The 16759-nt window shown below is 65.0% G+C and overlaps 1 long non-coding RNA gene across 1 annotated transcript; it reads right to left on the bottom strand.

Moving 5' to 3' along the window:
- Positions 1-2223: 2223 nt before the first annotated feature.
- On the bottom strand, positions 2224-5661 carry LOC138846231 (uncharacterized). Its single transcript, XR_011383702.1, has 5 exons — positions 5208-5661; positions 4815-4893; positions 4482-4625; positions 3876-3979; positions 2224-2530 (listed from the first exon to the last, which is right to left on the bottom strand). It is a non-coding gene; the product is annotated as an uncharacterized lncRNA (long non-coding RNA).
- Positions 5662-16759: the final 11098 nt, after the last annotated feature.

Here is a 16759-nt window from a genome sequence, read left to right as displayed (position 1 = left end):
GGCCACTGCTTCTGAAGGCCTGAGCCAAGCCCAGCGTTGAAAGGCGCCCTGTCCAGGGGGCTCCTGCGGGCGCGCTCCCCCCAGCCCCCAGCGCGATTCGCACCACCGTGTCAGTCACTTCTTGGCTTTGGTGACAGCGGTGTCTGAGCCTAAGGCTTGGGTTCTAGGCAGACAGGAGACCTGGGGGCCCTGCCCGGGAGGCCCGAGGGTCCCCACAGACCCTGACTCAACCCAGCCACACCTGCGCTTGCTACAGCCCGAGCTGGAGCCCCCAGGACAGACCACGGTCCCTCCCCCGGCCTCTCCCAGCCTCCTGCAGGAACCCCTCATCACCCCCAGGCTGGGGGGCCTCTGGGGAAGCAGGGCCAGGCTCAGCCACGCACGGGGTGCTGTGCTCCCGTGGCCCCTGCTCACCGTGGCTCGGGACTTCCTGCTTTCCTCACTCAGCCACAGCCCCAGTGCACCTGCTGGGGCCTCCCGGCCTGTGTGTTCAGACAGAGGAGGGGCCTGGTCCCAATTAGAGAACAGGGCCTGGGGGGTCTCTCCCCTCCCGGAGTCCCTGGTGCCCGAGCCTGGTGGGCGCCATGCAGTGGCTGTCCTGACCACCACGGTGACGGGAGCCAGTCCCTGCGCCCATCCCCGGCACCCACGCACCCCCCACCCCGCCAGCAGTGGCCGGCCCCTCCCCTGCCGCAGGAGGCCCGGGACAGGTGGGCGTGGTGCCGACACCCCAGGGCTCCACACCCGGACAGGAACAGACCTGGACGAGAGGCCAAGCCGGCCTCTACCCCGGCCCTGCGCGCCCCGAAGGTGCCTGGTCCGGGCCTGGGCCGCCAGGGGCCGCGGCCGGGCAGGCGAGGCGGGGCCGGGGTCGGGGGTCCGGCGAGCTTTAATGCGCGGACAAAGCCTCATTTGCAGGTCAATGCCGCGGCACACTCGCCTCTCCCCTCGCCCGGCGCCCTTTGTCCGGCCGCGCCTGCTCCTCGCGCCAGATGGCCGCGGAAATGCTAATTTCGAGCGTCCCCCGCCCCCCGCGTTTAATTGCGCCTTTGCAGATGGGCCGCGAGTGTGCACTTCATGCAGATGAGCCCGGCCCGGACCCCCGCAAGCCACGGCCTGGGCGGGGCACGGAGCGGGGCGGGAGAGGGTGCCGAGACCCCCGCACTGCGAAGTGCGAGGCCCAGGGGTTGGCGGGGGGCGGGGAGATGGCGCCGAGACACCCCCCACTGCGAGGCGCGCGGCCGGCACGGGCGGGGAGAGGGCGCCGAGACACCCCCCCACCGCGAGGCGCGCGGCCCTGGAAGGGGACTGGCCGGCACGGGCGGGGAGGGCGCCGGGACCCCCCCACCGCGAGGCGCGCTTTCCGCTTCTCATTTCTCCGAAATGGGATCTTAAGTGATTCTGAATGAAAGCAAATTGGCCCGCTTTCTTCTCCAAACACACGCGGCGCGCGCCCGGGGAGGCACCGGGACCCCGTGCCCGCCAGCCCTGCACCCTCCTCCCTTGCCCCCTCCGCCCCAGCGCCGGGCGGCTGCTGAGCCCAGGTGGAGGTGGGGGTCTCCTTGAGCGGACCCCAGGACCCCCGGGCGTCGCATCAGCCGGGCCCCGGGGTCCCCAGCTCCAGCCCCACCCCAGGCCAGGGCCCTCCCCTGGGACCTGCAGGGCCTGCTGGGGTGGGCAGGGTGGGCCCCCGGCTGGGCCTGCAGGGAGTGAATCTATAAATGCATGCACGAGAGACCACCCACAAGGGAGGGGGCGTTCTCTCCCAGAGCCTGGGTGCCACCTTTGTGGTCTGCACGGGACCGGGGCACCGTCGGGTGCCCTGAGGTCAGTGGGTGGGCCACAGCCCAGCATCGCCCATCTCACAGCCCCATCCCATGGCACCCAACGCCCACACTTCCTCCCCAAGGGCTGCTCTTCCCTGCACAGACCCCAGGACCCCGGCCGCTCACCCTGAACGCCATCCCATCCACATGCCCCTTGGGGCACCCAGCACGGAGCCTGCCTGGCACCCTAGCCAGTCCTCGGGGGCCTCAGGGGGGCTTGGCTGGCCGAGGGGTGCAGGACCCTGCCGGATCTGTGCCGACACAGTGCCGTGCGGTGGACAGGGCTGCCAGGAGCCACGGTCGCGGGATAGAAACCACGTCCTACCCGCGTGGCAACACACAGGTGCCCCTCAGAACTCCGTTGCTGTTCTTTCCAGAAAACAAGTCCATTCGATTTTCAAAAATATTTATTTATTCATTTGAGAGAGAGTTACAGAGAGAGCTCACTCTTCCATCCGCTGGTTCACTCTCCAACTGGCTGCAACGGCCGGAGCTGCGCCGATCCAGAGCCAGGAGCCAGGAGCTTCTTCCGGGTCTCCCACGCGGGTGCAGGGGCCCAAGGGCTTGGGCCATCTTCTACTGCTTCCCAGGTGCATTAGCAGGGAGCTGGGTCGGAAGTGGAGCAGCCGGGACTCGAACCGTCGCCCATACGGGATGCCGGGGCTGCAGGTGGAGGTTTAACCCACATCTGTGACATTTTCAACCTGTGGCGGGTTCGAGGAGACAGAACCCATCGTGGATGCGCACGTGTGCACACTAGAGTACTACGTCTGTGTACACGTGTGTACCGCGCGCGAGAACTGCGTGTCTGTGTCCTAGACTGTGTGTTAGAACACACACAGGGCCTCCAAAAAGAGCCAGGCGGGCGCGCTGTCCATTTCACCACGAGTCTCTTCTGTTTGAAAGGCAGAGCGACCGAGAGGGGGGACAGAGACGGGCAGGGAGGTCTCCCATCCGCTGCTTCACCAAATGCCACAGCAGCCAGAGCCGCGCCCGGCTGGAGCCAGGAGCCGGGAGCGCCATCCAGGTCTCCCACGAGGGTGCAGGGGCCCAGGCCCGCCTCCCAGGCTCAGCCCTAGAAGGGGGCGGAGGAGCCAGGGCTCTCGCCGCGCGTGGGCGTCTGCAGCAGCCTGAATGCCCACCCCTCAGCTCCCCACGCCCGCGTCCCACGGACGTCTTCTGCAGCCCCCTGTGGGAAGCCTGAGTGTGGTTCCGACGTCCACACGAGCGCCCATTCGAGTCCCCGCTGCTCCACTTCCAACCAGCTTCCTGCTCACGCACCCGGGAGGCAGCATGTGATGGCTCAGGCCTGGGGCAGGGGCCGGGGCCGGGGGGCCGGGGGGCCGGGGGCCAGGGCTGGGGGCCAGGGTGGGGCCAGGGGCCAGGGCCGGGGGGCCAGGGCCTGGCGTTGTGGTCAGCACCCTAAGCTGCCTCCTGCATCCCACATGGGAGTGCCAGTTCCAGCCCCGGCTGCTTCACTCCCGGTCCAGTCCCTGCTGTGGCCTGGGAAAGCACTGGAAGATGACCCAGGTACTTGGGCCCCTGCACCCACGTGGGAGACCCGGAAGAAGCTCCTGGCTCCCAATTCAGCCTGGCCCAGCCACAGCCATTGAGGTCATTTGGGGAGTGAACCAGCGGATGGAAGACCTCGGTATCGCTGTCTCACTCTCTCTGCCTTTTGAGTAAATAAATAAATATTTATTTTAAGGTGTGAGGGAGCCCCAGGGGACTTGGCCTTGCCAGCCGCTGACCAGCAGTGCCCACGCGGCCCTGGGGACGGTGCCTGGCCAGTGGCAGAACCGCCACCCCGCCAACCCTAACCCCAGAAGGGCGTCGAGGGGGCCCCGTCACTGAACTGCCCTGAGCGGCCAGGGCAGACCTACTCGGTGCCAAATTCCACTCGGGCCGCGCTGGGTCCCGGCAGAATCCAGAGCCTATAGTTGTCCTCGCTGCCACTCTGCAGTGACGTGACATTTTTAACGCCTGCAGTGTTTCAGCCACTTCATTAGCTCCTTTTCTGTCTGCCCGACCGGCCGGCTCCTTGCTTACCGTGGAGCAAACCCGCCAGGGCTCAGAGCCGTCGCCGGCCTCCCCGGGTCGCACAGCGACGGCGCGGGGCGCGGGCTCGGCTCACCGGGCAGGGGCGCAGGCAGCTTTGGGAAAGAGAACACAAGGAAAGGAAAGCTCGCGGCAGGCACCAGAGACCCCGACAGGGGGCACAGTCGGCAGCTGACGCCCCCGCCCGGGACTGGTGCCCTCACAGCCCTCGCCTCCTGCCCCCTGGGACTGGCTGGGTGCCGGGGAGGCCCTGTCCCCATGGTTGCCCTCCAGCCCCGGAACATCCAGCCAAGCAGCCGGGGTCCCCAGAGCCCCTCTCTGGGGGGGGGGGGGGGGCCTGGAAGCTGCCCAGCCCCGACTCGGGGGGTGAGCCAGGCCCCTGACGGCTGCACAGTGACGCCCACCATGCACCTCAGACAAGGGAGCCCGTCCTCCCGCGCCCCCCACCTGCCCCAGCAGCCTCTGTGGGCTGCACCCAGTGCGCACTCCACCGGGGAGATGCCTGCCGGGGCCGCAGGAGCCCCCGCCCAGCCCTGGCAGCCAGGGGACCGGGGCGGAGGGCGTGTGCAGGACAGCCCACACCCCTCTGGTTCTCACCCACACAGGCGCCGTAAACTCCGCTCCTGTGCCCCAGGAGACTCCGAGTGAGGGCGGCGGGGCGCTCCCCGCACGTCTCCAGGTCCCCGCTCCTCGGAGAGCGCCCTCCTGGCCAGGAGTGGGCCAGAGGACAGCAGAGCAGGACTGGACGCAGGACAAAAGCAGGAGACACAAAGGCAGGCCCGCTGGCCCCAGCGCCCAGACTCCTCCCCGCTGAACCGGCCCCATTGTGCACCGGGCAGAAATGCAAATCCCCCTTTTCCCTTGGATTCGAATATTTAAATTTTCAAAGCTAGGGGCTGTGCCCACGGAAGGCCTCGCTGACCTCCTTACCTCGAGGAAGCCAGGGCAGCGTTAATCCGGGGTCCCGGTGGGGGCGGGGCGGGAGTAATCCTTTTATTCAGACATTTGGCTTAAAAGAAGAACAAGGGGGCCAAGCTGGACAGTAACTGCACTGCCCGGAGAACAGAAAGGTGTCCTCTCGCTCTGGGGCCCGGGGCCCTGGTCTCCCCAACGAAATCAGGAGTGGCTTCCCCGGCCCCACCCCACCCCACCCCCCAGCTGGGCCTCCTTCATTCATTGCCGCGTTCATTCGTTCATTCCCTAAACTCCAGGTCAGCCGGGCTCAGGCCCCCGCCCGGGGCAGCGTCCCGCCAAGCGCTTTCCGCGGGGGCCACGCTCCCAGGCAGGGACCCCCTCGGCTCCTCCCCGGGACGCCCCGCGCACCTGAGCCGCAGAGAGCCGGGCGGTCCCCGGGGATCCGGCCCAGTCCATCAGCGGGGCCGGCCGCGATGCGCCGTGACGCCGGGCCGGCAGGGACATCTGTTTGCTCCACCTAATAAAGTCCCCGGCTCAGAATGGACTCGCCGGCGTGGCTTTGAATCTGGGCTCACATATGGTTGGTAATTAGCTGGCTATCTCTCGGAGTTAAATGATTTTTTTTTTCTCGCCCCGCTCGCATCCATAATAGACACGAACAGAGTCGTGATTGTTCGTGTTGCGGGACATTCTGCTCCTGAATGGGCGGGGGCCGCGGTGTCGACGCGGATTTGCCATATGGTGGCGCGCGGCCGGGAAGAATGGGCCCCTGTGTGTGCGCCCGGGACGCGGCGGCGCGACTGTGCCAGCCGGGCGGAGCCCGGGCGCCCGACGGCGCGGGAGGCGCGGGAGGCGCGGGAGGCGCGGGGAGGCGCGGGCGCGCCGTCGGGGCGCGAAGGCCTCGGTCTCGGCGGCGGCTCCCCGGCGCGGGGCCGCGCGCACGCACGCACCGGCCGCGCGCCGACGGCCGCCGCCGGCTCTCGCCTCGCCTCGCCGCGCCGCGCCGCGCCGCGCCGCGCGCCCCGGCACCGCTCGCGCCCGTGCAGGCCGCGGGGCGCGGCGGGGGCCGGCACTGCGGCTGCGGCGGCCGCATTGTGAGGCCGGCGGGACAATGGGCGGCCGAGGAGGCACCTGCTCTCCTGAAAGGCTCATAAATCGCGCTGCGTCCAGCTGCCTTCCCGCCCCTCCCCGCAGACCCGCGAGCCGAGCGCGGCCGGCACCGGGAGGGGCGGGCTCCGTCCGCGAGTCCGGGCAGGGCCACCGGGGCCACCGCCGCGTGCAGCTGCCCGCGGGCCCCGACGGGCCGAGCGAGAGTCGCGCTACGGCCTGGCTGCCATTGGTGGTCAAGGCCGGCCCCCGCCGCCGCGGCTTTGGGTCGCGCGCTCCGGCTGGGCCGCCGCGGAGGTGGAGGCTTAAACGTGCGAACCCCGGAGGTTGGGGTCGGGGCGCTGCCGCTGCCGCTCCCGCTCCCCCGAAGGGACGGGCTCTGGGCAGTGCGGGGACAGCCAGGGCTGCTGCGCTCTGCCCCCATGTTTCCTGTGGCCCCGTTTTTGCCAAACGAAGTCTCAGCCCAGTTTGGGACCTGCCCTAGGGCGACGTCTCCAGTCCCTCCAAACCCAGGCCAGACCCCCTGTTCCAGCCCCTGGGCTCCACCCACTCGCGCCTAGAAGCCTGGACGGCGGGAAGGGACACGTGCCTTGGCGGCTCAGGGGTGGGCCCAGCACCGACTTCCCCTTAGAATTAACCAGCCTGCAGCCAGGGGCCAGCTGCGGGACCTGGACAAGCACCCGGCTTCCTCCTCCCCAGCTGGGGTAGGGCCCTGCGGCAGGAGCTGCTCCAGGACGAACAGCAGGGGCGGCCCCAGGTGGGAAGTGGGTGAGCGCTCCCTGGGAGGGTGCCAGCCGCGATGCCGCCTGGGGGGCACCCAGACTCCCTGTGGGGTACAGCCCTCCCCAGGGCTTCCCGGGAGACGGGAGGGCCCTGCGGCACCGAGAGCCCCTTGCACAAGGAGGCACCGAGCTCCGGGCCCGGCAGCACCAGCCCTGGGCCCGATGGCCCGGCCCCTGGGGGGGCTCCCAGCACAGGGCGCCCACCCCTGCTGCCACCAATGCAGGCCCACTGTCCCCGCCCCCCCCCCCCCCGCTCCCTCCGCCCCTGACGTATTAGAAGAATCTTTTTCCATTTCCTTTGATGTCTTTTACAAGCTGTATCTCATTTCCTGCTTGGGCATTTCTGACCTCAAGTGACTCGGCCGCCGTGGCTGCGTGGCTGCGTGGCTGCGTGGCTGGTCTCCTCCTGCCCCACCCGGACGCCAGTGTGTGCGAGGAGGACCCGCTGGCCCGCCCCGTTCCTGCCCCCTGCCCGCCTTCCTCCGTGGTTCTCCAGGGGACCCTCGGGGCCACCCCACGACCTGCACTCTTGTCACTCTCGTCCACCCACTCGTCCACCTCGCTTCCCGATGTCTGTGGGAGACACAGGGACTGCACCCCCAAGCCTGGCGCCCTGAGACCCCAGAGCCGCACGTGGAAACTAGGATAGGAAACGCCTGGATGAGAGCGACAAAGGCAGAGACAGCAAAGCTCCCCCGCCCTCAGGCACGGGCGCCCTCAGGAACCAACCGGAGCAGCTCAGAGCAGGCTGGGAACCGGATGCTGGACCCAGGAGGACGGAACGCAGGGCCAGGGGGCTCGCACAGTGCGGAAAGATGGCAGAGATGGACTTGGCTTTCTCATGAGCCCCGGATGGCTGCACAGGCCCAGGCCCAGGCCGCTGTAACAGCGGTGGCTGCTCAGCCTCTGTGGAGTCCCTGCCCGCACCATGCTCCCTGGGGGAGTCAGGAAACAGCGAGGCTCCCTGGGAGAGGCACCTGCTTGGATGGTGGATACCACGTGTTGAGTGCATTTGTGCTGCTGTACAAAACGCTGCCTGCCAGTGGGAATTCATAAAGAACAGAAATTTATCTCTTACGGTTATGGAGTCTGGAAATCCAAGATCAAGGTGCTGGCAGGTTCCGTGTGTGGCGAGGGCTGCTGGCAGGTTTTGGTGTACAGTGACGGCTGCTGGCAGGTTTAGTGCACACTGATGGCTGCTGGCAGGTTTGGTGTACACTGATGGCTGCTGGCAGGTTCCATGTGTGGCGAGGGCTGCTTTCTGCTTCCAAGATGGCAACTTGTTGCAAGGAAGTGAGCCATGCACAGAGGCCCTGCCGAGAGCACCCTGGTCCCACTCACAAGAGGGGAGCCCTGAGGACCTGGTGACCCACCATCCCACCGACGTGAGGTTTGGAGGGGACACATCCAGACCTTGCATCCGGTCCCAGCCTCCTCACCCTGCCCTCTGCAGCCCGGGCCCACTGCACTCCTTGGGTTTCAGCCCCTGTCGTCCGGACCGAGGGCTTTGTTCCGGGCCTGGGCTTGGGTGATGCATCCCCAGGGAACCGTCAGTGCAGCAGCCCCCAGAGCTCGGAGAGGGGCTCCTCTTTGCCCAGATGGACGCACAGAGGCCCACGCCTGACTCCAGGCGCAGCTACAGGCGTGGGGTCAGCATAGAGGGAGCACAGGTTCTGGGCAGACAGTGGAGTCCCTGCCGGGGCAGAGGGCAAGCCTGGAGCCAACTCTGTACACCCCAAGAGCGCCGGAGCCACACGGGCCGCCCCCCACCCTGGGCTCCTCTCTCAGAGAGGGGAGGGTGAGCCGCCGCCCCGGAGCCAGGCCCCACCATGCAGAGCCCAGCGGAGGGGACTGGTCAGACCCCAACCAGCAGGCGCGAGTCCGGGACAGGAGAGAAACAGGAAGAATCCCAGTGTGGCCCTAAGAGCCTGCTCCAGGCAGGGCCTCCCTGTGTGTCTCCCGGGAACTCCTGCCCTGGGCCCGTGTGGCACCAGACCAGGGCCCCACGAGGCAGCTCGGGGGGAAGGGCACACACCTGCACCTGCCGCGCTCCCCAAGGGCCGCCGTGGCTGCTTCCTGTTGCCGGGCTCCTGCTGTCCGTGTGTCCTCGTTTCGTTTCCATCGAGAGAGATTCGGTCGAACAGAGCGATACACACCTGTCAGGATCCCAGGGCCAACACGGGACGTCCCCTACACACGGGGGCCATCATCACAAGAGAGGCTTGTCCAGGCGCCGGCGCTGTGGCGCAGTGGGTTAAGCCACTGCCTGCAGGGCCGGCATCCCATATGGGCGCTGGTTCTAGTCCCGGCTGCTCCACTTCCGATCCAGCTCTCTGCTGTGGCCTGGGAAAGCAGTAGAAGATGGCCCAAGTGCTTGGGCCCCTGCACTCACGTGGGAGACCTGGAAGAAGCTCCTGGCTCCTGGCTTCCGTTCGGCGCAGCTCCAGCCGTTGAAGCCAGCTGGAGAGTGAACCTGCGGATGGAAGACCTCTCCCTCTCTCTCTGTCTGTAACTCTCTCTCAAATAAAATAAATAAATCTTAAAAAAAAAAAAAAGACAAACTGGAATGAAAAGCATGAATTTATCTTGAGATCCACACATATGTTTTTTCATAATACACATTTTCCACATACCATGGAAAAAAATTTGCATCAAAAAAATTTTGCACTAAAATAAACTCTTTTTTTAAAAGATTTTATTTATTCATTTGAGAGGTAGAGTTACAGACAGTAAGAGGCAGACAGAGAGGGAGAGGGAGAGGGAGAGGGAGAGGGAGAGGGAGAGGGAGAGGGAGAGGGAGAGGGAGAGGGAGAGAGAGGTCTTCCATCTGTTGGTTCACTCCCCAGATGGCCACAACGGCCGGAGCTGCGCCGAACGGAAGCAGGAGCCAGGAGCTTCTTCCGGGTCTCCCACACGGGTGCAGGGGCCCAAGGACTTGGGCCATCTTCTGCTGCTTTCCCAGGTCATAGCGGAGAGCTGGATGGGAAGAGGAGCAGCTGGGACTTGAACCTCGCCTAGATGGGATGCCGGCGCCGCAGGCGGAGGATTAACCCGCTGTGCCAGGTCACTGGCCCCATAAACTCACTTTTAATTCTGTGAATTCTCTGAGGTAACCCTCATGGGCATGTTGTAGGTAGAGCAAATATATACAGGTTACAAAGTGTGTGTAGGTGGGCACAGTGTATCTCAGGCACATAGACTTGTACACAGTGTATCACGCACATAGATGTGTGCACAGTGTATCACACGCACATAGACGTGTACACAACGTATCACACGCACATACAGCCAAAGAGCAAACCCGTCAACTAATGTCCTCAAGATAGATGGATTCATTTGTTTGCAAAGCAGAATGAGAGAGAGAGAGAGAGAGAGAGAGAGAGAGAGAGAGAGGCCTTCCATCTGCTGGTTCTCTCCCCAGATGACTACAATGGCTGGAGCTGTGCCGACCTGAAGCCAGGAACCAGGAGCTTCTTCCAGGTCTCCCACATGGGCGCAGGGCACAAGGACCCGGGCCACAGCAGGGAGCTGGATGGAAGAGGAGCAGCCGGGACTCGGCCGCTGGCGTCCAGGAGGCAGCTGAGCCGCTGCTTATCCGGTGTTTCTGTGGCCCCTCCGTGACCCTGGGGGCCGGGGCGTCCCTGTTGACAGGTGCCCATAGGTTGTGGCCGTCGCCAGACCTGTGTGTGTGTGAACTTAGGTGACAGCTGCCGTGCGTGCCTGAGTAAGCTCCCCATGCTGTGCCGGACATCAGTACACACCCAGGCTCGTGGCCACCAGAAGGGACATTGTGGCCAGCGCGGCCCCACCTCCACCCTTCAGCTCGCCCGGCGGCCCTCGACCCCGGGGTGCTCTCCGTGGCCTGCCCACTTCACCAGAGGCGGTGGAAGAGGTGCGGCCACGTCCCAGGCCAGGCCTTCCAAAGCCTTGCAGCTTCCGCCCGGGCCCGGAGGGACAGGAGCCGGAGCTCAGCGGCCATGCCGTGAGGAAGCCCGGGCAGCCCCGCTGCGGGACTGAGCCCACGGAAGCAGCCCAAGCCACCCCAGAGCCGCCCCAGGCTCCCGGCTCCCACAGTCACCGCCGTAAGTGGGACCCTGGCTTCACAGAGCATGGCGGGCACATGGCCACTCCCCCAGGAGCCAGGCAGCCAGCGGGGCCTCCCCCACCGCAGCCCAAGGGCTGCGTCCTCTGAGCACCTCAGCCGCCTGGACACTCACTCCAGGACGCCACCAGCTTGAAAGGCAGAGTTACAGAGAGGCAGAGAGAGAGAGAGAGAGACAAGAGAGGAGAGGCAGAGAGAGAGAGAGAGAGAGATGTCTTCCATCTGCTGGTTCTCTTCCCAAGTGGCCGCAGTGGCCAGAGCTGTGCTGATCCGAAGCCAGGAGCCAGGAGCTTCCTCCAGGTCTCCCACGCGGGTGCAGGGGCCCAAGGATTTGGGCCATCATCTGCTGCTTTCCCAGGCCACAGCAGGGAGCTAGACTGGAAGAGGAGCAGCCGGGACTCGAACCGGCACCCATATGGGATGCTGGTGCTGCAGGCTGCGGCTTTACCTGCTACACCACAGCGCTGGCCCCTGTGTGTTTTATTTTTAACTGATAGGGAGGGATGGAGGGAGGGAGGGAGAGAAGAAGGGAGAGGGAGGGAGAGGAAGAGGGAGGGAGAGGGAGAGGGAGTCTTCCATCCACTAGTTCCACTGGTTCACCCCCTGAACCAGCTGTGAAGCCAGGAGCCAGGAGCTCCACCCAGATCTCCCTGGTGGACGTCAGCAGGAAGCTGCATCAGAAGAGGAGCCGTGGGACTTGGGTGACGGGTGTGGCACCCCGTGGTTCCTCACTGCCAGCCCCACCCCCACCCCAGGACCTCTTAAACACACCTCACAGGGCCCAGGCGGCCCCCGTCTGAGACACTGTGCTTTCCCAAGTTCATATAATTTCCTTCCTGCAAAGAAAAACCTGATGATGAATTACTGGTCACTTTTAAAAGCTCGTTCAGGGGCAGCGCTGTGGCGTAGCAAGTGAGGCCGCCGCCTGCAGAGCCGGCATCCCATATGGACACCGGTTCGAGTCCCAGCTGCTCCACTTCCCATCCAGCTCCCTGCTATGGCCTAGGAAAGCAGTGGAAGATGGCCCAGGTGCTTGGGCCCCTGCACCCACGTGGGAGACCCGGAAGGAGCTCCTGGCCCCTGGCTTCAGCCTGGCCCAGCCTTGGCCATTGAAGCCATTTGGAGAGGGAACCAGCGGATGGAAGACCTCTCGCTCTCTCTTTGCCTCTCCTTCTCTCTTCATGTAACTCTGACTTTCAAATAAATAAATAAATCTTTAAAAAATAAATAAAAATTAAAAAGATGTAGCTGTGTATTTGAAAGAGTGACAGAGAGGGAGACAGAGAAAGAGAGAGAGAGGTCAGCCAGCGCAGCGGCTCACTAGGCTAATCCTCTACCTGCGGCGCCAGCACCCCGGGTTCTAGTCCCAGTCGGGGCGCCAGCTTCTGTCCTGGCTGCTCCTCTTCCAGGCCAGCTCTCTGCTGTGGCCTGGGAGTGCAGTGGAGGATGGCCCAAGTGCTTGGGCCCTGCACCTCATGGGAGACCAGGAGAAGCACCTGGCTCCTGCCTTCGGATCAGTGAAGCGCTGGCCATAGCGGCCATTAGGGGAGTGAACCAACGGAAGGAAGACCTCTCTCTCTCTCTCTCTCTCTCTCTAACTCTGCCTGGTAAAAAGAGAGAGAGAGAGAGAGAGGTCTTCTATCTGCTGGTTCACTCCCCAGATGGCTGCAACAGCTAAAGCCAGGAACCAGGAGCTTCTTCCGGATCTCCCACATGGGTGCAGGGGCCCAAGGACCTGAGCCATCTTCCACTGCTTTCCCAGGCCATAGCAGGGAGCTGGATGGGAAGTGGAGCAGCCGGGACTCGAACCGGCACCCATGTGGGAAGCCGGCAGCACAGACAGCTGCCCAGCCTTGAGAATTTTATTCCCCTGAGGTTGGTGGCCGGCGTGGCCCACAGACCAGACCCATTTGTGGAGAGGTGCAGCCCGCAGGACGCTCCCTCGTGGCTGCTGTGCGAGGCGGGCCGGCAGCGTCTCCCGGGCGCACACAGCCTGCAGGCGGGTGGCTGTGGCCGCTTCACTCGTCGCTGCCCACACCTGCAGGCGCCGGGGCAGAGCCGTACACCGTGGCTCGGCCAGGAGGCGCGCCCGGCGCTGCCCACACCTGCAGGCGCCGGGGCAGAGCCCTACACCGTGGCTCGGCCAGGAGGCGCGCCCGGCGGCAGCGGAGCAGCGATGGGTCTCGGCCGCAGAAACCGAGGGAGAGGCTGCGGGCTGTGTGCTTCCGACTGCGGGACGTCCCGGAAGGGGCAGAACTGCGGCGCCGGGGCAGGGCACAGGACACACGCATGTCAAAGCTCACGGGACCGGGACGCGCGCGAGCCAGAGGCGCGCAGGCCCGGCCCCGCAGGCGCCATGCGGCGGGGACGCTGCGAGCCCCAGGGTTGAGTCCCGCTCCTCTGCCCCCGCAGCTGCCTGCTGTCCCACAGCCCAGCAGCCCCAGACCGGCCCAGCCCTGGCTGCTGCCGGCATTTGGGGAGGGAAGCATTGGCTGGAAGCTCTCGCTCTTTCTGATTTTCAAATAAAAAGAAAATGAATAGAATTAGAAAATACTTTAACTTGGGACTCTAGTTAATAAGAATGAATCAAAAACGGGGCCCAGCGTGCTGGCGGAGCAGGCGGAGCCGCAGCCCGGGCCGCAGGGCCCTATCACCGCCGGCTCCAGCTGCTCCGCCCCATCCCCCCCCCCCCCCCCCCCCCCGCCCAAGTGCGCCTGGGAAAGCAGCAGGTGACGGCCTGCGCGCCTGAGTCCCTGCACCCACCGGGGGCTCAAGAGGGAGCTCCCCGCTCCTGGCTTAGGTGGCCCAGCCCCAGCTGCTGCAGGCATCTGGGAAGGGAACCAGCGGATGGAAGACCTCTCTCTCTCTCTCTCTCTCTCGCTCTCTCTCTCTCTCAAATGAATAAATAAATCAAAGGACGAATCAAGGCTAAAACTAGGGCCTGGCACCGTGGCAGCAGCCTCAGTTCCGCTTGCAACACCCGTGCCCCACACAGAGCGCCGGTTCCAGTCCCCGCTGCTCGGCTTCCAGTCCAGCTCCCTGCTAACGCACCTGGCAAAGCAGGCGAGGATGGCCACGTGCTCGGGAGGCCCAGACAGAGCCCCTGGCCCTGGCTCCAGCCTGGCCCAGTCTTCACCCCTGCAGCCGTTTGGGGAGTGAACCAGCAGATGGAAGACGGCTCGCTCACTCGCTCTCCCCCACCTGCTCTTTTCCTCTCTCAGTTACTCGACCTTTCCATAAGTAAAATAAATCTTTTTTAAAAAAGAGTACACTTTTTAATTTTTTTAGATTTATTTATTTATTTGAAAGAGTTAGAGAGAGAGAGAGAGAGAGGTCTTCCATTCGCTAGTTCACTCCCCAATTGGCTGCAATGGCCGGAGCTGCGCCAATCCGAAGCCAAGAGCCAGGAGCTTCTTCCAGGTCTCCCATGCAGGTGCAGGAGCCCAAGGACTTGGGCCATCTTCTACTGCCTTCCCAGGCCACAGCAGAGAGCTGGATGGAAGAGGAGCAGCCGGGTCTCGAACCAGCGCCCATATGAGATGCCGGTGCTTCAGGCCAGGGCATTAACCTGCTGTGCCACAGCGCCAGCCCCAAGAGTACTCTTTTTAAGATTGATTGATTTATTTGAAAATCAGACTTACAGAGAGACAGAGAAAAAGGTCTTCCATCCACTGTTTCACTCCCCAAATGAAAGCCACAGTTACAGCAAGAGAGGCAGAGAGAGAGAGAGAGAGAGAGAGAGAGAGAGAGAGAGAGGGCTTCCATCCACTGATTTCACTCCCCAAATGGCCACAATGGCCAGGGCTGGGCCAGGCTGAAGCCAGGAGCCAGGGGCTTCTTCTGGGTCCCCCACGTGGGTGCAGGGCCCCAAACACTTGGGCCGTCTCCCACTGCTTTCCCAGGCACATTAGCAGGGAGCTGGATGGGAAGTGGAGCAGCTGGGACTCCAACCAGTGTCCATATGGGATGCCGGCACCAAAGGCCACAGCTTTACCCACTACACCACAGCGCCGGCCCCAAAAGAGTACCCTTCAGAGACATCCGGGACACCAGGTGTGCCGGGCTGCCCCGAGCCGGGGCTTTACCGGGAGTGGCCGGGCTAAGTTGCTGTGCCCGCCTGGGCCTCCCGGGCACAGCTGTGGAGAGTACCACCTCCAGGTCTGCCAGAGCTCCAGAACCCAGGCCTAAGCAGGACCGCCGCCCAGAGAAGGGCCCTGGCCCCTGGCCCTCCCTCTCCTGGGCTCCAGGGCCTGCCTGCACCTGCTGTCCTGGCCCCGCCCGAAGTGCACCTCCTCGCACCCCAGCCCCACCCGCAGTGCCCTGCTCCCCTGGTTCCACGTAGGGCCTCCTGGGGCGCCCAGGGGTGCACCTGGGCGGCACACAGCTCAGCTCTCTCCGACCCTGCCTGCCCACCTGCCTCGGCTGAGCCTGCGTCCCCCCTTGCTGGCTTTGCAATGCCACCTCCCTGGTGCCTAGGACAGGGTCTGGCAGGCTCCAGGCTCCTGCAGCCTCCTCCTGGACGGCCCTGCCTCTCCCTCTTGCTCCTCTCTGCTCTCCACCGGGCAGCCCCTCCCCCCTACTTCTGCCCCTCCAGGGGCTCCCTGCTGCCTGCAGACAAAGCCCAGGTGTTCCCCTACCCCCTGCCCCGTCCCCCAGTCCCAGGACAGAGAACCGGGAGGCCCGGCACGCGCACCCCAGAAGAAACTCTCACGTAGAACGGTGCGGCCCCCCTCCCCCGCGGAGGCCTGAGGGGCTCCCCTGAGCCTCGGCTCTCTGGTGTTGTCCTGCCCTTTGTCCGGAATGTTCTGGAGCCTTCGCTGAGCACGGGACCCGAGCCCCTGACCCACGTCCCTCCCACCCCCTGACTGGTTTGTAGGTTGCCACATCCACCATGTCTGCCCAGGGCCCGGGCCGGGCTCACGCCATGGCTGGAGTCCACAGTCCCTGCCTCCCACCTCAAGCTGAGGTCTCCCGTCTCCTGTGGGAGTTCACAGTCAGGCTTGGGGCCGTGGCTGTCACTACTGTGCCCGTGACCCTGCGTCCCCAGAGCAGTGAGGCCCCCTCTCAGCCCCGACAGGGCCCTCACAGTGCCTCTGACAAAGCCTCCCCAGGGGCACCAGCAAGCCGGCCAGCGGGGAGTCGTCCCCTCCCGCGGAGCTGGGGCTGTGACAGCAGAAGTCGGGGCGGGCGGCACCTCTGCGGCAGGCGTGTGTGTGCGGGAGGCGCCACCCCCTGCAGATTCTGCCAGGCGCTCGGACCAGTGTCCCCAGCTCCGGGCTCCATGCCCCCCGCGAGCCAGGCCTCTGCTGGCCACACAGGTGAACACGAGGGCCAGAGGACTGCTCTTTCCTCCACCCTCGGTGGGGGAGGGGCGCTGCTCGGTGCCTGAGCCCCCAGCCCGGCCAGCTAGGCACTGGGGGAGGTCGAGGGACCCGCTTGTCCACCTGCTGTGCCGGTGACCAGTGTGGGCATCGGTGTCTGTCCCGTGGGGCCCCCGGAGGCCCCCCACTGTTCCCTGCTCCTGACTAGGATACCGCATTCCCTGTTTTTGCTAATGTGTGTCACCCACCCCGTCCACTGTATCCCGTTTTCAAGGGTTTACAGGTCAGCTATAAAAAAAGATTTCTCCTCCTTTTTGAACATTAGCGAGCACTTTGAAACCAGCAGGCCGTCGGACGGGGTGCGGTGGGGGTGTGGTGGGCTGGGGCGCAGCGCTGTGCTGCACGGACAGGGCTGGAGGAGCCCGCGCCTGGAGGCTGCCCCCCACCCTCGCCCCCCAGCCTGGAAGACGGGGCCCCTGGAGCAGTGCGGGCGTGGAGTTCCCAGTCGGGGTGCTGCTGGCTCAGTGCGGCCCCAGCAGGTGTCCCTGGAGTCCCGCCGCCGCCTCTACCCGTGCGGTCCGGACCCGCGATCCCCGCCCCGCGGGAGCGCGCGCGCGCACACACACACAGAGACGCACAGACACGAGC

Source organism: Oryctolagus cuniculus, chromosome 1 (genome assembly GCF_964237555.1).
Source record: "Oryctolagus cuniculus chromosome 1, mOryCun1.1, whole genome shotgun sequence".
Taxonomy (NCBI): Eukaryota; Metazoa; Chordata; class Mammalia; order Lagomorpha; family Leporidae; genus Oryctolagus; species Oryctolagus cuniculus.
Note: the sequence above shows the minus strand (reverse complement) of the source record. Positions and strands in the feature narration are given on the sequence as shown.